Below are 20,261 nucleotides of genomic sequence, written 5' to 3'. Positions count from 1 at the left end.
TCACAAATAAGTGGAGAATAAAAATTGTGGTCGTGCTTGTCTATGTGGATGATTTGTTAATGATGGAGAATGAAGTTGTCATGATTGAGGAGTTGAAAAGCATATTAACAACAACTTTAGAATAAGGAAATCAATTTTTTTTTCTTGTATTTGAGGTTATAAGATCCAAATATGGTTTTTTTTAATCAAAGGAATTATGCATTTGAATTGATTGTAGAAAGTGCCAAACCAGTTTTGACTCCAATGGAACAAAATTTGAAAATAACCACCAAGGAATATGATAAAGGTGTGCAGTAGTAGTGTGTTGGAGAAGTAAGCATGGACGATGAATAGATGAAAAGAAAGGTGTTTTTAGAGATTGATCGAAAAACTGATTTATTTAACACATACTAGACTATAATAACTTATGATATGCATCACTTGAGCCAATTTATGCACTAACCATAAAGATCACAAATTGTGTCCATAGTGTCGAATGATGGGACTTTTTAATCTGTTGGGTGGATGTTTGCTTTGGGTCGGTTTTATAGAGAGCCAGCCTTTTGGATATATCCAATCGTTGAAGTGTCTGTTGGCAGCTAGTGGTAGTTGGGAGATGTGTTCTAATGCAATTTTGCTTGTTATTGAAGGCCATTTTTCTTAAGGTTACATTGCTCTTTAGAGTTTCGAGCTTCCTGTCCTTTTTTCTTCATTGGAACAGTTTCAGCAAGTGTGGCTCTCCATGTCTCAGGGATAGTCTTCGTTTAAGCTCTGGTAGCGGGTGTTGTTTTTGTTTGATGTGTTGGGTTGGAGTTTGGTTTGTGTGATGTTACAGCTTTCTGCTTTTTCTGATTATTACCACCTCAAAGCACACTCTTTTTCCTCCATTTAGGATTAGGGAGGTTTTTTAATGAGATCCTTGAGGTGGTATACATTGTAACATTTCTTAATACAAAGTACCCTCTTTCAAAAAAAAACAAATCATGTGGCTTGAGTTAATCAGCTTGCAGATGTCATGACTAAGACTTTGGGAACTCAACAACATGTTCATTTAATTACCAATTTGGGAGTTAAAAAAACTTTCCACAACCAACTTGGGGGGGGGGTTGAAGTTGGTTCATTTAATTACCAATTTGGGAGTTAAAAATACTTTCCACAACCAACTTGGGGGGGGGGGGGTTGAAGTTGGTTACATATTAGTTGCAATATAGTTAAGAGGTTAAGATTAGTTATAGAGGATGTTAGGAGATGATAGACTATAAATGTATAGTTCTGTAGGCTTGTATGTTTTAATCTTTGATATTCTATAAAAATACTGAAGTATTCTTTTAAACGTTTATAACAACTTATTTCAACTCTTAGTCCAATTCAAAGAAGGTTTTATATAAATTCGCCACCTTTTTACTTGGATTGTCAATATTATGCTAGTATATTTAGGGGCTAACAATATGATTCTACCTGCGTTAAATTTTGTGACTGTGTAGAGATGTAATGTTTTGTTTTGTTTTGTTTACTAGATTCCAAAGGTGGCAATTTTCCAACAGTTTGGATGGTTATTACCATGATTTCGACCGGTTATGTAGCATAATTTCGTGAGTTATTCTTTTTTTTATTTACATCTCCCTTATTATTTTATTTTTTTAATTTCATAATTAGGAAAAGAAAATTTTATTGCATTCTATTTTTACCTAACAATTGTAGACTAGATTTTGGAGTTGAATGTGACAACCATTCTTTTTGTTTGATCAATCTTTATGGAAATAGACAACATGTTTGATTATTAAGTCAGAAATTTTTTAAACTATATGATATTTGAAAATGTTTATCGGGAGGTTAATTTTCTGGCTAATGCATTACCCAAAGGTGGCCTCAATCATCGTTCATAATGCATTACCCAAAAGTTTACTTTTGCCTTGTTTTGATTATTTTCTCCATGTTTGGTAACGAGGATGATTTTTACGCTCGACGAGTAGAGATGAACATTACTAACGATGAGCACTATTAATTTAAATTATAAAAAATTAAATTCTAAAGGACTTAATGGTATAATGGTATAATTATAAATTAGTTAAAATTTTAAAGATAAATTATTTAAAGTAAAGGGTAAATTATACCAATGACCACCTAACTATTGCCCCTTTTCATTTTGACCGATATTTTTGAATTTTTATCAATTAGGTCACTTAACTATTTAAATGCATTCAATTAAGCCACTTTTCATTAATATTGTCGAAACGATTTTTAATCGGTGGGGGAGAGATTTGGAAAACCGCATCATTTTTAATTATTCTCTTAAGATTACAATTTTTATTAAAACAATGTGATTTTAGAAAATCTCTCGTTTCGAAAATTTGGGAATTCATTCACGATTAAAACACAGGTTCGAAGAGTCGCCACCAATCTTTGATTAGGGTGTGATTGGGCACCCAAAAATTTTTGTCATTTTAAATAAAAGTCAATTTTAATTAAAACAACAATTTAAAGTCTGCGTTACCAAAAAATGAGTTCGGGAGTCGGTTACGCGTAGGGAAGGATTAGCACCCCCACAGCGCCCTAAATTGATACATCGTCGATTAATTAATGTCTTTGCAATGAAATTTACAAATTCGAGTTTAATTTGGTTTATGATCCCCGACAAAAACAACAACACACAAATTTTACATATTCAAAAGCACCAAAATAGATTAAATTAAAATTACCAAGTCTTTAGAAAGATAAAGAATGTTCAATTATTTAAAAATATCGAGACCAGATCTTAAATAGTTATAAAAATCTTTTCTCAATAAATTTAAATAGCATAACATTTCTTTTTCTTTCGTTCCCAAATTTTAGAGTGATATATCATTTTTTAGGTGTTTCTAACGGGATACACTTTTAATTTAAAATCGTTAGAAGCGATATCTAATAAGTTAAGACAACCCACTTAAAATAATTTTAAATTCAAAGGGTATTACCCTTAATCCAATTATGAATAATGTTGAGGTGTGTAAATGAAGCTATCATGCAAATCATACAAAAATGATGTCATGCAAAAATTAATTAAGCAAACATTATGATTGAAATTATTATGCAATGTGACATTTTAACACAAAAATTCCATTAATATTATTTATAACTATAAATTATAAACTATACATTAATATGTACAAATGTGACTTATACGTACAAAATACATAACATCTCAAATTACAAATTTTAGAAATTAATCATGCTTATTTAAATAAGTACCAAATCATATTAAACCAAACTTCACTACTTTAAACAAACAAAGTAATAACTTAAATGGACATGAACATTATACCATAATAAACAATGAAACCGAAATAAAACAAAACTACCCTAACAGATTAAAATTATAATAAACCCTAGACCTACACAAGACCAAAACAAAAAAAAACTATGCTAAATATGCAACATAACGAAAACTTGAAATAACATAATCCTAGGACTAAAAGGTAACATGGAAATTGAAGTTCTAATATCTAAACAACATAAACAAACAAATCATTATTTATGACTAAAATGGAATGCGCCTGAAATCAAGAGACAAAAGTATCAACACGCAAATCTTCGATTAGAGACTAAAATGAACTTGAGGAAAAACCACACTGACCCCTAACCCGAATAAACCATGCATAAAACATGAACCCTATATCCCTTAGACGACACCATTCCATCAATGGGTAAGGCCTAAACCAAACCAAGCTCCTTGGTTCTCCCTCTAGAACACCAACCTGAAGCTAAGGCTCACTAAATCGACCCCTAAACCATGAACGACCCTTGACCCCAACATGCATGGCCACAAGGGCCTCCGGTGAACCGATCTACATCTATGAAGGGACCAAACGCCAGGTAAAACACTAGGCTCTTCTCTTTACTGTTTCTTATTGCTTTTAAACACTCTAAAAAAACACATGCATACCCACGAACAGAAATGAAAATAAATGAAAGAAGAATCAAAATAGCAACAAAAATACCCTTGATGAATCTCTTTGATTGCTTCGGAATTTCGAATGATACTGCCTTTAGAACCCCAAAAAAATAAGACAAAGTGTCTTGTATTGCTTCGAAAATTGGGGAGAACCCCTTACATTGATTGTTTTGCTGAAAGAAAAATAGAGATAGGGAAGACCCTTTACAAATCTCTCTAATATTTCCTTTCCCTTGATGAATGCCCCCTTTCCCCTTTTTTTGGTGAATTTCCCCTTTTGCTCGTGAACCCCCCTTTTGCTCGTGAACCTTCTTGTCCTTTGTCACCATTCTCGCTTGATTTAAGTGGGAAATTAATTCATCAAGACAAAGCTGGTGGGTATGGTCCAATTCCAGCCATGATTCTTTCCAACAAACTGTCCACGTTATCCCTTGAATTCGTGAGTGGTTCCTGTTTTTCCGCTGCCCAACGTGTCCTTATGCTCAAATAACTCTTCTCTGTATTTTGGTGAGCTGGAATGGTCTTGAAGGTGCTCCAACACGTTGCCCACTTGTGCTATATTTTAATTCCCTTGTTGCCATATTTTGTGAGTGGGATTTGTCTTCTAGTGCTCCACTAAACACTTCAGCATGGGGCAGATTCTTGTGTTCCTATATGTGCAAAGAATAAACAAGTAAGTCAATGATATTAAACCCTTATAATCTATTTACTTGCTGCGTGAATGTCCTTGTGCTTTGTGAACTATGATTCATGTTTATTAACATTAAACTACAATAACAACACGTGAAAGTGTTGGATGCAAAGTTGAATGCAAAGACTTACACAAATGATATGCTAATACGTAAAAATCATGACAAGTCTTTTTATTTTACATGAAAAAACACGTGTGCATGAATTCTAAGATGACAAACATTAATGAGCTAACAAATAATTATATATGAATGCAAATGAAGCACACGAATGCTATGTATACTGCCATGAATGTGAATGCACGTGAGTCAACAAAATAAATAATAACATGCTGTTATGATAAATGCTAATGCAAGTATATCTAGTTATAATAACAAGATGCACGTGCTAAACAAGATGTTGTTCCAATGTGTCTATTGTGCAAGTGAATGGAAAACAAAGATCTGTTGAAAATTCGTAAATCTCGTATTAATTTTCCAGCTTGCACAGTCTTCATTTATCTGAGTATATCTCAAGCTACCGATATCGGATTGATACGGTTCAAAATGAAATGGAAAGAAAGATAGAGGATTAAATGTTAAGAAGACTTCATCATCCAAATATGCTTGTAACATGTTCAAAATTGGCGATCAACATGGATGACGTGCACTGTTTGTAATTTGGGGCCTGATTTGTGCTTGGTGTACCTTGGCCTGTAAAATGATAACATAAATAACGTTAACATTATTATTAATAATAAAATATAATAATAATAATAATAATAATAATATCCCATACAAAACGGGTGTCTACAGCTGCCCCTCTTTGCTCATCCTTTTGTTAGCAAGAATAGAGCAAAGATAAAAAAAGACAACACGTTTTTGTCCAGTTCCATCTCTGCTTTAAAACTTGATGAGGGATCTGCTCCACTCCTCCCCCGGGGTGAGACTTGAAAAATCCTCGGAAAACATGTTCACTCCCTATTCCTTCAGGGAGTAGAAACTCAACAATCTTTTGCCTACGGGTTCGCTCCCTATTTCTTCAGGGAGTATAGAACTTGAAAATCTTCTGCAAACGGGTTCGCTCCCTCTTTCTTCAGGGAGTATAGAACTCAAAATCTTTTGAAAACGTGTCTGCTCCCTATTCCTTCAGAGAGTATGAGACTCGAACAATCTTCAACAATCATGTCTACTCCCTATTCCTTCAGATAGTATGAGACTCGAACAATCTTCAACAATTGTGTCTGCTCCCTATTCTTTCAGAGAGTATAAGACTCGAACAAACTTCAACAATCGGGTTCGCTCCTTCTTTCTCTAGGGATTATGGAACTCGAACATCTTCTGCAAAAGAGTTCTCTCCCTCTTTCTCTAGGGAGTATAGAACTCGAACAATTTTCAAACGGGTTCGCTCCCTCTTTCTCTAGGGAGTATAGAACTCGGACATTTTCTTCAAACGGGTTTGCTCCCTATTTCTCTAGGGAGTATGGAACTCAGACATCTTCTTCAAACGAGTTCGCTCCCTCTTTCTCTAGGGAGTATGGAACTCGGGCATCTTCTTTAAACGGGTTCGCTCCCTCTTTCTCTAGGGAGTATGGAACTTGAACATCTTCTTCAAACGGGTTCGCTCTCTCTTTCTCTAGGGAGTATGGAACTCGAACATATTCTTCAAATGGGTTCGCTCCCTCTTTCTCTAGGGAGTATGAAACACGAACATCTTCTTCAAATGGGTTCGCTCCCTCTTTCCTTAGGGAGTATGGAACTCGAACATCTTCTTCAAACGGGTTCGCTCCCTCTTTCTTTAGGGAGTATGGAACTCGAACATCTTCTTCAAACGGGTTCGTTCCCTCTTTCTCTAGGGAGTATGGAACTCGAACATCTTCTTCAAACAGGTTCGCTCCCTCTTTCTTTAGGGAGTATGGAACTCGAACATTTTCTTCAGACAAGTTCGCTCCCTCTTTCTCTAGGGAGTATGAAACTCGAACATCTTCTTCAAACGGGTTCACTCCCACTTTCTCTAGGGAGATGGAACTCGGACATCTTCTTCAAACGGGTTTGCTCCCTCTTTCTTTATGGAGTATGGAACTCAAACATCTTCTTCAAATAGGTTCGCTCCCTCTTTCTCTAGGGAGTATGGAACTCGAACATCTTCTTCAAACGAGTTCGCTCCCTCTTTCTTTAGGGATTATAGAACTCGAACATCTTCTTCAAGCAGGTTCGCTCCCTATTTCTCTAGGAAGTATGGAACTCGAACATCTTCTTCAAACTGGTTCGCTCCCTCTTTCTCTAGGGAGTATGGAACTCGGACATCTTCTTCAAACGGGTTCGCTCCCTCTTTCTCTAAGGAGTATGGAACTCGAACATCTTCTTCTTACGGGTTCGCTGCCTCTTTCTCTAGGGAGTATAGAATTTGAATAATCTTCTGCAAACGGATTCGCTCCGTCTTTCTTTAGGGAGTATAGAACTCAAATAATCTTTTGCAAACAGGTTCGCTCCCTCTTTCTTTCAGGAAGTATAGAACTCGAATGATCTTCTGAAAACGGGCTCGCTCTCTTTCTTTAGGGAGTATAGAACTCGAAAATCTTCTAGAAACGGGTTCGCTCCCTCTTTCTTTAGGGAGTATAGAACTCGAATAATCTTTTACAAACGGGTTCGCTCCCTCTTTCTTTTAGGAAGTATAGAACTTGAATGATCTTCTGAAAACGGGCTCGCTCCCTCTTTCTTCAGGGAGTATAGAACTCGAAAATCTTCAACAAACGGGTTCGCTCCCTCTTTCTTTAGGGAGTATAGAACTCGAATAATCTTTTACAAATGGGTTCGCTCCCTCTTTCTTTTAGGAAGTATAGAACTCGAATGATCTTCTGAAAATGGGCTCGCTCCCTCTTTCTTCAGGGAGTATAGAACTCAAAAATCTTCTGCAAACATGTTTGCTCCCTCTTTCTTTAGGGAGTATAAAACTCGAACGTCTTCTTTAAATGGGTTCGCTCCCTCTTTCTTCAGGGAGTATAGAACTAAAACTTCTTCTTTTGCTTCACTATTTTCTGGTGAAGGATTAAGATTGACTTGCTCCAATCTCATCTGTGCAAGTCCTTCTAATCGATCGATTCACAAAATATTTGTTTTTCTTCTACATCTGATGGTCATCACTTCAGAGTAATGCTTCTTCTGTGGATTAGACCTCTCAATTATTCAGGGTATACCTCTTTAAACGTGATTCCCTGTGTTTGAGGTTTGGAATCTTCCTTTCAATCGTCGAGATTTTAACATCCTGCATCTTCTCTTTTCACTGGAAGATCTGTCAAAATCATGTATTTATGCATGAAACAATAACGCAATTAAATGTATCAGTGTAATACATTTTCTTTTATGTAAATGATGTTTTCATGAATGCATAAATGTTGAATCAATCTTCACTTGGCTCCAGAGTGGTGAGCTCGATCTTCTTTCATTTGATCATTCTTTCCAAGCTCTACTTCATATACCCATGTAGCAACTCATAGTTTCCAACTCACATTTTTTACGAGCCCTCTAATCTTCTTCTATCTTCTTTTTGTCTTTGTTTTCTTTCTACATTTCGGAGAAAGTGTTTTCTCTCTCAACATCTTGCTATAGTCAAAAGCATGATTGTGTTGCCCCATTTCTATCATTAGCTCAATTACGTTTCCAGAGTTGTTCTTCCAGGACTCTGTCATTGCTCGATGCTCAGTTAACTTGCTTTACAAGGTAAGCTCTGCTCAAATTCACGGTTTGCCCCTGACACTTCGAGTTGCGAGACTCATTCTTAATGCCTTCTTGGTCTGAATCTTGTCATCTCAACATGATGTGGGTTCAGTCGTGTCCCAACATTATCTTATACTGGTACAGGCCTTCAAAATGCCCCATCACCTCAAATTGTAAGGCTCATTCTTCATGCCTCCTTCTGAATCTTATCATCTCAACATGAAGTGGGCATATTCGGCCCCCAATATATCATAACTTGAATGTTCTCATTATGGTGTCACTACACAGTAGTGTTGTCAAATAATTTGAGGGCCTTTCTTCATGCTACTTAAGAAGTGGTCAACCCTTCTAACACAATGTCTTGCATATTCATTCGGGCTGAGATATGCGCCCCTTTCAAATATGGAAATCATCTATTTCTTGATGGTTACGGACAACAACCCAAGAAAGTGTTCTTCATTCATTCTAATTTTTTAGACTACCTGTTTCACGATCACAAAATGCTTCATGTTATGGCATCGCTTATTCTTCCTGACGGGTTACTGACAACGTCACAAGGAAATATTATAATTTCTTCCTTCATCCATTCTGATCTTTTGGACCGTCTGCTTCAAGAACGCGGAATGCTTCATGTTCTAACACTGCTTCTTCTCTTTCTTCCAATAGAGACATAATGAGCTTCACCCACTGCAAGGACTTTTTTCGTTTGAAACTTGTCACGTTTGAAAATGTTTTTATCCCTTCTCTTATTTTTATGGAATGTGAAAAATTTATGAATAAATTTCAAAAATGCTATCATTTTCTTCAGACTCACAATCAAAACAAATTGTAAAACAAGAGTTCAATGAATATAAAATAAGTCAAATTCTCTTTTAATCCTTCAAAAATTATATACATTTGAAAAGAGTAAAGATTAATGTTGACAAAAGGCTTAGGCTAACTTGGGAAGGAAATGTGTTTCAGGTTAGCTTCTTGTATCCTTGATTATGGTGTTTTATTGATCTGATTAGGCAACCATTTTGCTTCTCTTATGATAATGATCACTTGTTCTCAGCCTTCGTGAGCGCCTTTGGACTCTGTGATGCTTTATCAGGAGATGTATTAGATCACCCTTCTGTATAGTAGTTGACAATCTTTGTGTTTGAGCTGCCTTTTCAGGTTTTCAACTCGAATTCTCCTTTGGTTTCAAGACGTCATCTACAATTTTACATCTTGAACCCTCCTTTTATATTTTTTTCCTATCATGCATTAAAGATTTTATTTTAAAAAACTATTTACAAATACAATTAAACCTGAGGGGTGAAATGAAATCTGAAGATAGTCTCTCCACTTAGAAATCCATGTATGATTAGAAGGGACTTTTCAGGCACGTAATGTAGGGCCATGGCTCATGGTTATGAAAAAATGGATAAATAGGCTCAAACAAGTGTTTAAGGGTGATCGAACCAATGATCAATTCGTTTTGATGTCTTCAACCTTGCTCTGCCTGATTTGAATCTGCTCGTGCATCTTCTATTCTTCTTTTTTACTTCAATGTTTCACGATAGACTTGAGATGTTTGAACCGCTCATCTTGAAGTTTTAGGTGAGTTTTCTTTCCTTTTTTTTATTTTCATTTTTCATTTCCAATTTTTTTCATCTTTTCTTTTCTTTTTCTCTTTCTACATTTCTCTTCTTTCTCTTCATGATGTCAACTCAATTTGATCTTAGAGTGATTTGTATTTGGTCTACCTCATGGTGTCATGACTTGCTTTATAGCGAAATCCGAACTAATAATCTTCACTCGTGCGAGCAGAGGTTATTCACTTTTGCCCCCTAGTGTGGAGGGTGATCCTTGGTTTGGGTTGAATCCGAAGAAAAATACTATAGGCTCAAAAGGTGACAATAATGGGTATATATATATATATATTTGAAGGGACAAATGAAACAAAGTCGTTCATCATCTCATACATGGAAGTCTTTGTAAAAGAGGTATCCCCAATGGGACGTATATTCAGGATTAATCTTATTTACATGAAAACAATATAATTAATTCATGATAGAATTATTTCAATGATTTTCTTTATTTCTTCTTCTTCTTTGTGATCCTAGCATGCCCTTGATCTGTTACGCTCCATCTTGTCTTTTTTGCAGGAAAGGTCCTCGTCATGCCCCAGGATTTATTGAGGCTGGGGAAGTGATGTCAATGTTTAGTCTCGGTGATATTTTGAGTAAGGAACCCAACAACGGTTCTTTCGGCTTTAGATGGGATATGAAAGGTCTAATCTTGCCTCTATTCAAAAGCATATAATTAATGAAGTAGCAAAACAACCTTTAACTCATTTGATATTCAAAGAATTACAAGATTAAAACTTGATTAATTGTTCATGACCTTTGAAAATGACGTAAGTTTATTTAAAAATCCTTTCAAAAAGTTGAGAAAAACGACAAAAACATGTTCAAACAAGATGTTGCAAATGACAAAAAGTTTCTAGATGAACAAAATGATTTTTGTAAAATTAGGATGCCCCATTATTCTTCTGATGCAGCGGCGTTTAACTCGATCGGGTGTTATACATTTGGCTCTGGTGCCCCACTCGAGCTCGCTATCTATTGTTTCACCAATTCCTGAGTCAATGTCCCCTTTTCCACAAGCATATCTATCTCCTTTAACAACGGCCTACAATTTCCCGTAGAATGCCCCAATGCCACCAAGTGAAAATCACAAACACTAACTTGATCATAGCTGTGAGCATAGACTTTCACTGGCCTTGGTGTGAGGTATTGACCTTTAACCAAATGGGGATATAAATCTGAGATAGAAGTTTGGAACACTTTCAAAGTATTTTTTGATCTCGAGACTTTCTTTAGACGACTCGAGTAACCTATTGCCCCTTCTCTTTTGTTGCTGTAGGTGCTTTGATCCTGACATTTATTACAACATCAACTTTCACCTTTTGATCGGTTGGGCTCTTGAGAACATCTTTCAAGTTTCTTTTGATGATTTCATCTTCAATTAACTCTCCAGCCATCATAAGATCCTTGAAGCCCTTTGTCGAATTTCCCAGCATTAACTCAAAGAAATGAGCTGGGAGAGAGTCGTGAAACATACATGATATTTCTTCTTCTAGCAAAGGAGGCTGAACGTGTGCTGCCACTCCTCTCCATCTTAGGGCATATTCTTTAAAGCTCTCAGTAGCTTTCATCATTATCCTTTGGTGGTCATGATGTTTTGGGGCTAAGCATTTAACATATCAATATTACCCCAGAAAAGAATCAGCTAGGTTGACCCATGTATTGATATGCTCTCTGTTCAAATGATTATACCAAACTACAGCTGGACCAGAAATACTATCATGGAAGAAATGAATCAACAAATTATCATCATTTAAGAACCCTTCCATCTTTATGCAAAACATTTTCAGATGAATTAGGGGGAACCTGGTGCCATCATATTTCTCAAAATTAGGCACCCTAAATTCATGTGGGATGACCAAATCTGGGACCAAGCTGAGCTCTCTCGCTTCTAGTTCTTTATAGGAGGCATCAATATTTTTCATAGCTCCAATTGCTTCTATTTGTTTGTTCATGATGATGAGGAGTAGTATGAAGGAATAATCTTGTTATTACTGTCACATAATCTCTCACCAGTTATTTCCATGTTTTCATGAAAAATGCTTAAATAAATACATGCAATGCAAATGCAAATGCTAAATACAAATTCTAAATGTAAATGCTAAATGCAAATGCAAAAGGTGTTAATTCCAAAAGTGACCACCATAGAACAACTTTCATTTAGACAACAAGATTTCATTACACCATGTAGTCAAAATACGATTGTGATTCTTCATCTCTCCATTTCCTTGGGTCACACTCTTCATGGAATCTAGCATTGCACCTCCAAAATAGTCGGCGTATTTTATCATCCTTGATGATATTGGACATCTCTAAATTGAATCTTGGGATCTCTATCTTCTCTTTCAATGCAAAGTGGTCTTCATGTCTTTGTGAATGGTCTTCTTGTCCTTGGTATTACTGCATCTATCTCCTGAGGGAACATCTTCGGCCTCCGCTCCTTTGAAAAAAAGTCTTCGATCAACTTCAAACTTAATTCATCGGATGTCTTTCTTCATGGATCGGTCTTCGATTAGTTTCATATTTCTTCATTCATCGGATGTCCATCTTCATGAATCATTCTTCAATCAGATTCAAATTTCTTCATTCATCGGACGTCATTCTTCATGAATCACTTGAATGTCCTTGGATCTCCCGATTTTTTACTACATGATTAAGAATTTCTTGCCTCATTTTGACCAGCCTTCTTATTAGTCAATCACTTACGAATTAACACCTTTGAATGACATGAAGATGCAAATGCAATAAATCCAAAATAAAAATGGACACAAAACCAAAATGGGTTAGTGAACATAGTATAAACAACAAAATGATGAGTATCATAACAAATAAAACCTACCCTCACATGTTGACTACCCAATCATGCTTAGTAGATCCTACCCAACATGATATCTACCCCCATGCTTTGTTATTCACAAAAAATCCTAACCACATGATATCTAATTCGCATGCTTGTTCGAGAAAATAAACCTAACCGCATGATTTCTAGTCCGTATACGTTTATTCAAAAAGCAAAAATAAATGAGTCAAAAACTTTTCCTTCTGTACCCTCCTCACGGGACTCCTAAGGTTCAGGTCAGACTTGATCTAAGTTTGGGCTCTATGTTCACTATATGCTGGGTTAGGTTCTAAAGTATTAGGTTCTCAAATTGTCCTTGTCGGTGCCCCATAGGGCTTTCGAACCCTCAATCCTGGCCCATCATAGGCTTTTAGGACCGAGTTCAATTTCGAGGGAACACACCTCCTTATGTCCATGTGGAGGTGAATACCATCACGAGGACAATAAGACGTGAGCTCCAGAAGTGATCCACTATCCCATGCAGAGGTGAAAACCACACGAGGGAGTAGTCTCTCACTCCTACTTAAATAGGACAGAGCGGGGTTTTAGCTCATGTTATGCAAATGCAACTGTGCAGTGTGTGAGGAAAAGCAAAAATAAAACAACACAATCACAAAACACTCAAAAATCATCCCTCTTTGAACACAATTAATTTGAAACCATTAACAAACAAATCAGTACAACTTTTATTGGTTAATCAAATTACAAACAAACAATATTAAAACCAAACAGGGGATCAAAAACCAAATTAAAACGAACTTATAACTTTCATTTGCAAAGACAATTAATTAATCGACTATCGGCCTGACTCTCTAAAAAAAACTTCCCCAGCAGAGTCACCAAGCTGTCGAAACGATTTTTGATTCGGTAGGGGTGAGATTTGGAAAACCGTGTCATTTTTAATTATTCTCTTAAGATTACATTTTTATTAAAAACAATGTGATTTTAGAAAACCTCTCGTTTTGAAAATTTGGGAATTCATTCACGATTAAAACACAGGTTCTAAGAGTCGCCACCAATCTTTGATTAGGGTGTGATTGGGGCACCCAAAAACGTTTTGTCATTTTAAATAAAATTCAATTTTAATTAAAACAACAATTTAAAGTCTACGTTACCAAAAAATGAGTTCGGGAATCGGTTAAGCGTAGGGAAGGATTAGCACCCCCACAGTGCCCTAAATCGATACCTCGTCGATTAATTAATGTCTTTGCAATGAAATTTACAAATTCGAGTTTAATTTGGTTTATGATCCCCGACAAAAACAACAACACACAAATTTTACATATTCAAAAGCACCAAAATAGATTAAATTAAAATTACCAAGTCTTTAGAAAGATAAAGAATGTTCAATTATTTAAAAAAATCGAGACCAGATCTTAAATAGTTATAACAACCTTTTCTCAATAAATTTAAATAGCCGAACATTTCTTTTTCTTTCGTTCCCAAATTTTAGAGTGATGTATCATTTTTTAGGTGTTACTAACGGGATACACTTTTAATTTAAAATCGTTAGAAGCAGATATCTAATAAGTTAAGATAACCCACTTAAAATAATTTTAAATTAAAAGGGTATTACCCTTAATCCAATTATGAATAATGTTGAGGTGTGCAAATGAGGCTATCATGCAAATCATACAAAAATGATGTCATGCAAAAATAAATTAAGCAAACATTATGATTGAAATTATTATGCAATGTGACATTTTAACACAAAAATTTCATTAATATTATTTATAACTATAAATTATAAACTATACATTAATATGTACAAATGTGACTTATACGTACAAAATACATAACATCTCAAATTACAAATTTTAGAAATTAATCATGCTTATTTAAATAAGTACCAAATCATATTAAACCAAACTTCACTACTTTAAACAAACAAAGTAATAACTGAAATAGACATGAACATTATACCATAATAAACAATAAAATCGAAATAAAACAAAACTACCCTAACAGATTAAAATTATAATAAACCCTAGACCTACACAAGACCAAAACAAAAAAAACTATGCTAAATATGCAACATCACGAAAACTTGAAATAACATAATCCTAGGACTAAAAGGTAACACATGGAAATTGAAGTTCTAATATCTAAACAACATAAACAAACAAATCATTATTTATGACTAAAATGGAATGCGCCTGAAATCAAGAGACAAAAGTATCAACACGCAAATCTTCGATTAGAGACTAAAATGAACTTGAGGAAAAACCACAGTGACCCCTAACGCGAATAAACCATGCATAAAACATGAACCCTATATCCCTGAAACGACACTGTTCCATCAATGGGTAAGGCTCTAAACCAAACCAAGCTCCTCGGTTCTCCCTCTAGACCACCAACCTGAAGCTAAGGCTTACTAAATCGACCCCTAAACCATAAACGACCCTCGACCCCAACATACATGGCCACAAGGGCCTCCGGTAAACCGATCTACACCTATGAAGGGACCAAACGCTAGGTAAAACACTAGGCTCTTCTCTTTACTATTTCTTATTGCTTTTAAACACTCTAAAAAAACACATGCATACACACGAACAGAAATGAAAATAAAAGAAAGAAGAATCAGAATATGAACGAAAATACCCTTGATGAATCTCTTTGATTGCTTCGGAATTTCGAATGATACTACCTTTAGAACCCTAAAAAATGAAGACAAAGTGTCTTGTATTGCTTCGAAAATTAGGGAGGAACCCCTTACATTGATTGTTTCTGCTGAAAGAAAAATAGAGACAGGGAAGACCCTTTACAAATCTCTCTAATTTTTCCTTTCCCTTGATGAATGCCCCCATTTCCCCTTTTTTTTTGGTGAATTTCCCCTTTTGCTCGTGAACCCCCCTTTTGCTTATGAACCCCCTTGTCCTTTGTCACCATTCTCGCTTGATTTAAGTGAGAAATTAATTCATCAAGACAAAGCTGGTGGGTATGGTCCAATTCCAGCCATGATTCTTTCCAACAAACTGTCCACGTTATCCCTTGAATTCGTGAGTGGTTGCTATTTTTCCGCTGCCCAACGTGTCCGTATGCTCAAATAACTCTTCTCCTGTGTTTTGGTGAGCTGGAATGGTCTTGAAGGTGCTCCAACACATTGCCCACTTATGCTATATTTTAATTCCCTTGCTGCCATATTTTGTGAGTGGGATTTGTCTTCTAGTGCTCCACTAAACACTTCAGCATGGGGCAGATTCTTGTGTTCCTATATGTGCAAAGAATAAACAAGTAATTCAATGATATTAAACCCTTATAATATGTTTACTTGCTGCGTGAATGTCCTTGTGCTTTGTGAACTATAATGCATGTTTATTAACATTAAACTACAATAACAATACGTGAAAGTGTTGGATGCAAAGTTGAATGCAAAGACTTACACAAATGATATGCTAATACGTGAAAAACATGACAAGTCTTTTTATTTTACATGAACAAACACATATGCATGAATGCTAAGATGAAAAACATTAATGAGCTAACAAATAATTATATATGAATGCAAATGAAGCACACGAATGCTATGTATACTGCCATGAATGTGAATGCACGTGAGTCAACAAAATAAATAATAACATGCTGTTATGATAAATGCTAATGCAAGTATATGTAGTTATAATAACAAGATGCACGTGCTAAACAAGATATTGTTCAAACGTGTCTATTGTGCAAGTGAATGGAAAACAAAGATCTGTTGAAAATTCGTAAATCCCGTATTAATTTTCCAGCTTGCACAGTCTTCATTTATCTGAGTATATCTCGAGCTACCGATATCGGATTGATACGGTTCAAAATGCGTTGGAAATCTAAGAGATAGAGGATTAAATGTTAAGAGACTTCATCATCCAAATATGCTCGTAACATGTTCAAAATTGGCAATCAACATGGATGACGTGCACTGTTTGTAATTCGGGGCCTGATTTGTGCTTGGTGTACCTTGGCCTGTAAAATGATAACATAAATAACGTTAACATTATTATTAGTAATAAAATATAATAATAATAATAATAATAATAATAATATCCCGGACAAAACGGGTGTCTACAAATATTTAACGGAGAAGTTGATGTGGGAATTAAAATATTTGGTATAATTACACATTTGGTCATTGTTACTTATATATTATATCAATTTGGCCCTAATTGTAATAAATTAATATAAACTTAAACCTCAAATCAAATGGTGCTATGTATATTGATCCAAAATTTAACTTTTTATTTTAATTTTAATAGTTACGGCATATTCTATATTTATAACAAAACAAAATTTAAAACAAACATTTTTCTAAAAAATTGAATAACTCAAGCAATAATTTATGATATTAAATTTAAAGCAAACTAAATTTATCGCCCTTTTGATATAGGTCAATCTCTTAGTGCAAAATTTTTCATGATAAGTCCATCGAGAATCTTATCAGTATAAACTTTTATTAAAGATGGACATAAAAGTTTATGCTAGGAGACGAATTTTTAAATTTTTAAAAGAAAATTGTGTCAAACGTGAGAGAAATATATGTCACCTTTTTCTATTTGAAATTTAATGGATAAAACTTTCTTAATTTTATAGGTTAGACTATATCACATTTTTCTAGTAGAATGTCATTTACAAATAGTAGCAGGTTAAAAAATTTTGTCCAACGAAATTTATATGCATGGGCTAATCAACTATATTTTTCGTAAAACCAAAAGAGGTTATGATACCATTACGGGATGCTTCTGAGAACCATAAATGGAATTTCTAGTAAAACTTTTGTTTTGTTATAAATATAGAATATGTCATAACTTTTAAAATCTTTTAAAATTAAAGATTTGAGGGTTAAGTTTATTTAATTTATTAAAATTAGGTCCAAACTAATAGAATATATAAGTAACAGTGACCAAATGTAATTATACCAAATATTTTAACTGTCACATCATCTTCTCCGTTAAATATTAGTGGCAAGTGGTTTAATTGAATACATTTAAATAGTTGAGTGACCTGATTGACAAAATTTCAAAAATATTGGTCAAAATGAAAAAGGGTAATAGTTAGGTGTCATTGGTATAATTTACCCTTTATTTTAAATAATTTATCTTTAAATTTTTAACTAATTTATAATTATACATTGAATCCTTTAAAATTTAAATTTTTATAAATTAATTTAATGGTACTCGTCGTTAGTGGTATTTATCGTTGCTCGTCGAAGGCCGTAAAAGTCTATGTTTGCTATGATTTCTTTTATGTTTTCTTATAATTTGAATTCTTTTGTTTGTTGAATGCATTGTTTTGGTGTGTTTCACTTATTCATCATTAATAAAATTATTTGATTGAAAAAAGCTTAGAAATTGTAAATTCAAACATACTCACGTATATAATAAATTTAATTTTAAAATTATTTACAAAATAATTTTATAATATCAAAATTCAAAATTCAAAAATAAAACAAAATATGGTTCATTTAATGTTTTTATTATAAATTAAAAGTTAAATATAATTAAAATATTGTTCAAAACCTAAATAATGTAGAATTTAATAAAAATTCAAATTGGAGATTTATCTTACGTTTTGTGAGAGTCGGAGTATTATTTTTCTTCTTGTTTAGTATATGAATTAATAAAAAATTAATTCTGTGTGATAATATTTAGTCACCTATATGAATTAGTTTAAATTAATAAAAAAAATTATATGTGATTTATTTGAAGACGCGTTATTTTTACTAGGTTTTTAGTTATCCTCTACTTTCAACCATGGTAATAATTACACTTTTCTTACGATAATACTTGTATAATCAAATATGATGTGAGGTTAAAATCCATTTTGTAACTCCTTAGACCCACACTTTAAAAATTATAACTTCTTTAAAAATATTATTATAATGCTAAAACCCAAATCGAGTAATAAATGACTTGAAATATTGTAAATTAATTCAAAATACCAGTAAGTGTCAAAATATAGGCACATGTCACACAGAAAATAGACAATTCGGATTATTGAAACATTACAATAAATTTTTTGTACGAAATGTGTCAATCCTCAAAGTGTCAGGTCTGGTGTGCCTATCCAAAATATTTGAAAGGAGACCAAATGGGGGAGTGAGTTAAGAACTTTAGTATGTTCCAATAAGTGCAATATAAAACATACTAATACATTTCAAATCAGATTTCAAAAATCATATAGAAAAGATGTCAGTAAAGTTTTTATTTAGAACAGATAACTACCCTCCACACGTACATCAAATGAAATTTCTCATAACAGGCATGCATAAGGAATTACCCTAGACCCCTATGATCTAAGAGCTTAATATGAATGATCAGAACATAAAGGAATTACCCAATAGTTGAACCTCAGAGTCTTCAGACACCTACCCAGATAGTAGTAAAAAAACAATTTCAGATAACACTAGTAAAACCAGGAGACCATAATTCAGACATTTTACAGTAACAGTAATCCAGAAAATATGTTCTAGACAAATCAGAAATTTCAAATCAGTAAAATTAGAACTCAGGAAAATCAATAGATAAAATCAATGCTTTTAATTATAGCACACAAGGAACACACATCGCAAACGAGTCAAATCAGGAGATCTACTGAGTACTCATCTCGATGCGATGACTATCACGGCTCACGCATACGGATGAATCGGGAGGTACTGGGTCGAGTTTCCAAATTCTCTCACAAACCTGGACCATCAAATATACGAACTCGAATCCAAAATAAATTCCTTCATGATAAAAATAACTTATTAGAATCTAAATAATAATTTGGGGACCCAATTTGGAAAATTTGAAAACTTGTGAAGCCACTATAATATCTAATTACTTAAATTAGGACTACATTGATCTTATAGAAACTATCATGTATAACTATAATCATTTGAAAACTAAGAGACAAGGTTAAGATCTCATGAAAATTGGATGACTCACCTAGTGATTTTCTCCTTTTCACTTTATCAATATTCTCAAAACCAACGTGCTCTCTTAACCAATTTTACATTTCTCATTTTCCCACTTTTTGCGTGTTTGTTAGTTGGACAATAATTTTCAAAAAATATTTTCTTTCATTTTTTTGTATTTGATAATTAAAAAATAATTTTTAATTATTTTACGAAAAATATTTTTCAATATTAGATAGTTGTAATTGATTTTTCTAAAATAATTTTTTTCCTAATTTTTTTATATTTTCTGTAAAATGTTTTACCATCTTATTTTTCGTAAAATATTTTCTTGAATTTTTACTTTAGAGTAAAAACATTCAAAAATATATTATTTTATTTATTTAATATTAATTTAATATTTTAATATGATTTTAATAAAAATATTAATTATTAAAATATTTAATATTATTATAATATAATTAAAATAATATTATATTTTTTAATATTATGTTAATATATACTCAAGTACATTATAATAATATATAATGTTTAATAATTTAGTATTGTATTAATAAAATATTAATAACTAAAATTAAGAGTGTTCAAACTGTTAATTCGATTATATATTAAATTGAATTATCAGCCAAATTAACTGAAC

The sequence above is a fragment of the Hibiscus syriacus genome, unplaced genomic scaffold (genome assembly GCF_006381635.1).
Source record: "Hibiscus syriacus cultivar Baekdansim isolate YM2019G1 unplaced genomic scaffold, ASM638163v2 tig00111338_pilon, whole genome shotgun sequence".
NCBI lineage: Eukaryota > Viridiplantae > Streptophyta > Magnoliopsida > Malvales > Malvaceae > Hibiscus > Hibiscus syriacus.
Note: the sequence above shows the minus strand (reverse complement) of the source record.